This window comes from Corapipo altera, unplaced genomic scaffold, assembly GCF_003945725.1.
Source record: "Corapipo altera isolate COAL_440 unplaced genomic scaffold, ASM394572v1 161, whole genome shotgun sequence".
NCBI classification, from domain to species: domain Eukaryota; kingdom Metazoa; phylum Chordata; class Aves; order Passeriformes; family Pipridae; genus Corapipo; species Corapipo altera.
The window spans coordinates 54,939-62,276 of NW_020884979.1; positions in this window are offsets into that span (position 1 = coordinate 54,939).

Genomic DNA, 7,338 nt, shown 5'->3' on the forward strand with positions numbered 1-7,338 from the left:
ATGGAAAGTATTATTTAACTACATTTTGGAGGGGCTGAAATCCTTGTCTAAATGATAGAAGAGCTGAAATGTTGTTGTCTGACATGCAGAGCTTTCTTTTCTTTAAATGTTTTATATTTATACAAAAATATAAATAGGAATATCTATAATTTTGACAGTAAATAAGTAACAATAGCAACAACACTCTTGAACTAACTGTTTACACCACTGTGGAGAAAGGGAGGACTTCTGCTATTTGTCACTCAGCTTGAATCAATGCTTTCACATTTCAGAGACTTGGTTTGGGGCAAACTTTTCCTGCCTTTAATTTTCCAAGGTTTTATTTTGTTTCTGATCAAAGCCACACACAGTGAACTCAGCCAACAGAAGAACCACTGGAACCAGTTTCCAGATAGCTCCTTTTCTGCAAATCAAGTGACAATGGTTCGTCTCATTGTGTGGTTTCAACGATTGGAAGACGATTTAAAAGCAAACTTCAGCACTCAGCAAATCCATGGAAATCCAGTGACAAATGGAGCGAGCTAAAAGCAGTCAGGGAATGATGAGCATGGGAGGCTCGGTCTAACAGAGCTCAGCCGGCAGCCTGGGCTTAATGATTTGTCTTAATAACGGCCGTGGAAAATTAAAAGGTTTGATCCAACTATAAAAGGCGCCTTCCCAGCATTTGATGTTCCCTTCTAAGTCAGGATCAATTAATACAACAGGGTGAAACCTGAAGCACAGAGCAGAACCACAGAAGACCTGGCTCGGGTCAGGGAGTACCACCAGGGCTTAGGAAAAGCTTTGGAGTTGCTGATTTTGGGTGGAGTTGGGTTTGTTTGAGGTTTGGTTTTTTTTTTAAGAATTACTCCTCTGAGGTATAACGTGGACCACTAATCTAAACGTGAACCATGAATTCCACCATGACAAACTCTCTGCAAGCTCTCTTAGAGCTGGAAAGATGGACAGAATCATGGAATGCTTTGGGTTGGAAGGGACCTTCAAGACCATCTCATTCCACCTCCTGCCATGGGCAGGGACACCTTCTACTAGCCCAGGTTGCTCCAAGCCCCGTCCAACCTGGCCTTGGACACTTCCAGGAATGGGGATTCCAGAAACTTTCCCAAGTCTAGGAAGCTGCTAAGCTGGGGAGGCCAAAGGCTGGGAAGGCAGCCCAGGGTGCAGAAAGTGCTGGTTGTGCTTTATTGAGCCTTCCAGTGCTGGGCTCAGTGGGGAATCAGCTGGAGCAGCAGATTTGGGAGGGCTGTCTCGGTGGGGCTGTTCCTGTGCATGACATTTCTCAGGTGTGACCTCCCCCTGCTTCCTCAACCCTGGTTGTGAGACTCTCCCTGACCCTGGGGAGGAACAGCCAACCTGGACACAAACCCACTCTCCCAGTGATATTTATTCCTCCGTGGTGTTTTCAAAGCCCACGTGCAGCCAGTGCCAAAATGCCAGGGCACATTTTCAGTCCCAATGTGCAGATTCTCCATGTTTTGGTGACATAAGTGGGAACAGTCATGATTCCATGAGCCAAACCAGGCAGCAGCTTTTCCTTGCTGAGGGCAAATGACTCTGCCTCTCTCCCATCCGGTTCCTAATATCTACCACAGGGAGCAACCTAACCTGAAGTTAGATCCTTTTCGAGTGGAAAGCTCAAGAATCACTGCATTAAGTAGGTTCTTCTACCTGCTTCCCCCCTCTTCCTCACGTGGCGTCACATCCCTGCCTGACTGTAGCCAAAAGTGTTCCAGGACAGTCCTGAAAACTAACCTGGTTTCTTGCCTGGGTAATTATTCCACCAGATGGCTTCTGAGGCTGGAAGTGCCCTGGGAAATGCTTGTGGAGGGCTCTACACAGGGCTGGGAATGAGGAGATGCTTCAGCATCCCAGAATCCCAGAATGTTTTCAGTTGGAAGGGACCTTAAAACTCATCCAGTTCCACCCCCTGCCTATTATGGGACATGTTATATATGTGTTTCTATGTATTATATATATAATATAATTGTTTATATTTATATTTAAAATGATGACCATAGGACCATAGAATCCCAGAATGGTTTGGGTTGGAAGGGACATCCAGTCCCACCCCCTGCCATGGGCAGGGACACCTTCCACTAGCCCAGGTTGCTCCAAGCCCCATCCAACCTGGCCTTGGACACTTGCAGGGATCCAGGAGCAGCCACAGCTTCTCTGGGCAACCTGTACCAGGGCCTCCCCACCCTCCCAGGGAACAATTCCTTCCCAATATCCCATCTAAATCTGCCCTTCTTCAGCAGTTTTTAAATGTTTTAGCCCAGTCTAAGCAGCGTGACCTGGTCGACCTACAAGCCCAGGGGTGCCTGCTTGGGTCTCTCGTGTGTGAGAGAAGGTCTGTAGAGCAGCAAGAAACATATTTTTTGAACTCTTCCCAGTGTTCAGGCTGTGCCACTTCAGAACGTTCAGAACTAAAAACACTAAAGGGAAAAAAACCCCTCCCTTTTTATAGCCTACTGCCTCGTTGAAAGTGATTTATGAAATGGAGCTTCCTGCCCACCCAGTGCACAGAACAAATACAGACAGTGCTTTGAAATAACTACAGTACTGTGCTATTTTCAGTAATATTTAGCTCAGACTTAGCCAAGAAAGCCCACTAAGCTCAGCAGACAGACATAAAAAGAAACGCTCTTTCTGCATTTTTGTGTGCGTGTGCATCTATTTTGGGTTTTACTCCTCTTTTCTCCAGTTCCTTGTCTGACTATCAGTGCAGTCCCAGCTCAGGAGAACACTTCAAACCCACTGCTCAGCACAAGTCACAGCCCTTGAGCATGCACCTAATTTTAAGTGCCTTAATAAACATGTGCTTAGTTTGAGATAGTTTTGTTTACTGTAGTGGAACTCTGCTCTGTGTCACCAGTGACAGGACCCAGGGAACAGCTGGACCTGTGCCAGGGCAGGGTCAGGTTGGATCTCAGGGAAAGGTTCTTCCCCCAGAGGGTGGTTGGGCACTGACCAGGCTCCCCAGGGCAGTGGGCACAGCCCCAAGGCTGCCAGAGCTCCAGGAGGGTTTGGACAACGCTCTGAGGGACAGGGATGGATTGTTGGGGTGTTTGTGCAGGGCCAGGGGTTGGACTGGATGATCCCTGTGTGTCCCTTCCAGCTCAGGATATTCCATGATAACTTATTGAATTCTGTCATTTTGACAGCAGTGGAAAATGTGGCCCATTTACTTGCACAAGTTGATTATATTTTGTGTATGTGTGTTTAGAAAGTGCTTTTTTCCTTTTCTGTGAGGTTTTACCTTGGCACCAGATACCCTGTCGCAGTTGGCATCAGGAGGTCACTGTCTTGGCCATCACCTACTGTGTTTTCTTTCTTGAGCTGTAACTTGTTTCATAATTCTGTTTAGGAGAAAAGATAAAAACAAGTCATTTAGGTCTGTCCAGTCCATTTCTCCTGCCTTCAGCAGAATATTAAATCAGATTGGGCAAACAGTGACAGCTCTCCAAAATCCTCTTCCCTTTTCCCTGGGGATTTGGAGGTTGAATGTTATCTTTGCAGGAGGGGACTTGTATTTGAAACAGTCTGATGCTTTTGAACACCTATAACTGCTGTGAATTAGCTTGTGAACTGTAATTATTAATTAGGAAGCATAACTGCAGAATCACAGAGTGGCTTGGGTTGGAAGGGACCTTAAAGACCATCTTTTTCCACCCCCTGCCACGGGCAGGGACACCTTCCACTGGCAGGGTCACAGCATTACTCAAGACCAAGTGCTGTGGGTGTTGTCTCAGGAGCATTTCTGATGCATCTGGATACCCGGATCCTGAATGCAATCCATGGTTTGCCATAACTTTGTGGAAGGAGAGCTCCTACCCCTTGGGTTTCTACTCTGAGATGTGTGGGATACATAAGCACCTCAGTTTCAAACTGCTCCATCACTCCATCCCCTCACAGAAACCTAGGGAATATCTGTAAAGCTTTCCAGCTTATCCCAGTTCACACACACGCACATTTTCTAATTTTCCTCGTTCCAGTTGCTTTTGTTATTCCACCCAAGCTCTGGGATCTGTCTCTCTGAGGACAGAGACGTCAGCGGGGCAAAACTGCCTAGAAATCTCATCATGTTCAAAACACAGTAAGAAAGGTCTCTCTTCTTGGTGTTCCCACGCTGTTAACACGTGGTTTTCTTATTGTGGTTTACTTTGGAGATCGAAACCATGTGCTGTGCTAGGAAATGCTGTGGAAGGTCCCTTTCTCATGAGAGTTTATCAGACGAGATGGTTCAGAGCATACATTAAAAATACATCAAACAGAAACCCGTTATAGTTCACTATCTCAGTTTGAGGCAATGGAAGGAAAGCACCACTTGGGCTTTGCGTCAGTGTTGCAGATAAGTTCTCCTACCCAAAGAGGACTCCAAAGAAACCTTATAAAAATATCTCTTAGAATGAGAAATACCACATCATTTCAGTTTAATAATGTGTTACTCAGCTGCACAGTTGGATTTAAAAAATGCTGGGACTCCAGTAGACAGAAAAATAAGTCGTAGTGTTGAATTTACATCCTGCCCACGACAGCACATGCCACTGTTTATCCTTTCAGCTAAGGGGAACTTTTGGGATGTGCTTTTCCCCTCATTTAGAACCCATTTGGGATGTTTGCATTTTACAGTCCAAAGGGAGAATATGACTTTTACTGCTCTAAGAAAGATGGTAAGAATTTCAAAGGCAGGAGAGCCCAGGTACAGTGGGATGAGCCCATGGGATGCTTGGTCCTCAGCCCCATAATTACAAGAAACAGCTCCTCACCAAAGACCAAAATACTGATTTTCAGACTTTCTGATGAATGACTCAGTGAGACACACTGCTCTTTTCACAAAGCTGCTTTCCATTCTTCTCCTAAATCAGGAGAGCCCTCAATCCAGCCCTTTCTGTCATGCATTAGGAACTCCAAAAACATGTTTACTTAAGTACAAAACCACATTAGCTCAGCATTATTGTATGCCTCCAACACACATAAATTACAATAGATTGTGGGGTAGGAACTTTGATCAAGAAAAGCCCACACTGAAATTCCCTTGGAGGAGGGTTGGAGCACTAAATGCTCCCTGTCTCCTTTTCCTCTCATCCCTACGATTCCCACTGCCAGTCGGTTTGTGGATTGCTTGCTATGTCTGCACTGCAGGCTATGAGGGAAGAAAGCACGAAGAGTAGCCCTAGGAAAATCATGCTATTTCATGCATCTAATCTCTTTCTCTGGCACTAATTTCCATGTGCAGAACCTCAACAGTCAAGAGAAAACTCTCCCGTATTCTCCCCAGCGCTGGGTCTCTCACAGGGGTTCTGGAGTAGAAGAGCAGCTTTCGGAAGGAAAAATGTTATATGGACCCAACCCTTCCAATGAAACCCTTGTAGACAAGATTTTTTTTCCCCATCAGAGGCCCTACACTAGGATTTTTTCCCCATCAAAGCAGGAATTCTGTAGTGGTAGAGACAATTATAATGCCGAGGCACTGAGGAAGGTGCTGTTGTAGGTAGAGGAGCTGATAAGCAAACTCAACATGTTTCTTCCTTACAAACTCCATACATTTGACCCAGTATGATACGTGTGGCACGTCAAGTCTAGGAAGAGTGTCCTGTCCCCCCATGTGACAGTTCTTCTCATTCCCTTTGGGAGGACCTTTTGGCTACTGCTCTCAAGTTGATTCCATTGCCATCAATGCCAGCACCAAAAAGTGCACGATAAACACAGTGCTGGGGTTGGGTTGATGGTTGGACTTGATGATCTTAAAGATGTTTTCCAATGTTAATGATCCTGTGAAACAGTCTGGGTGTCATTTGAGGAACCAACATCCCTTCCATTGAAGAGACATTGCTCCCTATGCAAGTGGCAGCAGAAGTCAGTCCGTGCTTGCCTCTGAAGTGTTAATTGATTTTGTTGATTAAACAGCATGATACACTGTTTATCAGCCGCTAAGGAAAACCCCAGATTCTTCCTGTGCCAAGTATTTGATTTTTTTACTATTTGTTTGTACATGTAGAAATCTAAAGCCCTGAAATTTGAGAAACTTTACACTCAAAGCGAGGGACTTGCTCAAGTGTTTATATAAACACGAGTTTACAGAGCACTCATGGCAGTTTGACTCTGATACTGTTGTTCCTCCCTTGTTTTTGGCAAGTTGGAACACCCTCCCAGCCCCAGGCTGTACATGGGGAAGAGCCATGTACTTTAAGAAACTGATATTGCTGTTATAGGCAACTTTTCCCTTTAAAAGGGTTTGGATCCTGCAAGGGAGTGATGTGTGTCTTGTCCAGCAGTGCATCCTTGTTGCAATCATCTTGAAAAGCAAATACTTCCTTCTATTTCATTTGGGGGCTTATCACTGAAAGAAAAGTATATTACAAGAAATATGAAGTTTAGAAAAGTGTGAAAGCAGAGAGAAAGAATTGCTAAGCAACTTGGTCTAAGTGGAAGGTGTCCCTGCCCATGGGAGGGGGTGGAATGAGATGGTCTTTAAGGTCCCTTCCACCCCAAGTCATTCTATAATTGTGGTTCATCATTAATAATTATAGTTCACAAGCTAATCTACTGCAGTTACAGGTGTTCTATCTGCTATTCCTTTTTATTACTGTATTATATATATAATGACCTGTATATTAGATTATATATATCTGATAAGGGACTTAAAATGTTGCTTTATGTTAAACTGCAATGTCACATTATTATCGTGCACGTATTATGAATAAAAAGAAAGAAGTAGAGGATTTAAGAAGGAAACCTTTCTCCAAAACTCACGTAATTTACAACACACAAGGAAACTCCCCGTGGTTGTTAAGAAGCATTCCCTAGTTTATCTTTTCTCTGATCAGAAAAACAGAAATTAATCAGGGAACTGATTATGGCAACACTTCTTATTTACAAACTGTAGCCATGGATCCAAGCCACTGCTCAGGGATTTCTACATGCTCATGCTCCCTAAGCCTGCTAATTCATTGGAAATTAGTCCTTGGTGCAGTGACACAGCTCTTGTAATAGCAAAATCAGATTTGTATGGTTTGATTAGTGCCTGCAGCAACCACCCAGCAGCAGTTGGGACAATAACCTCATTTCTCATCTGTGTTCAGTCCCACAGGGGTGTCTGGTGCTTCTGCAGGCTCCCGGTACAACATGTAGCTCCAAAGGGTGTGAGATGGCACATTCCCAGCAGCTCCTCAGCAGCACAGCAGCGTTCCCAAACCCGGGTTGGGATATCCCACTTGCTGGGTGCCAACGTCCTGGCGGGAGTTTGGCAGAGCCAAGTGGCACAGAGTGTGCTGCCAGCTGCTCCAGTGTCCCTGCTGCTGCTGCCAGCTGCTCCAGGGTCCCTGCTGCTGCTGC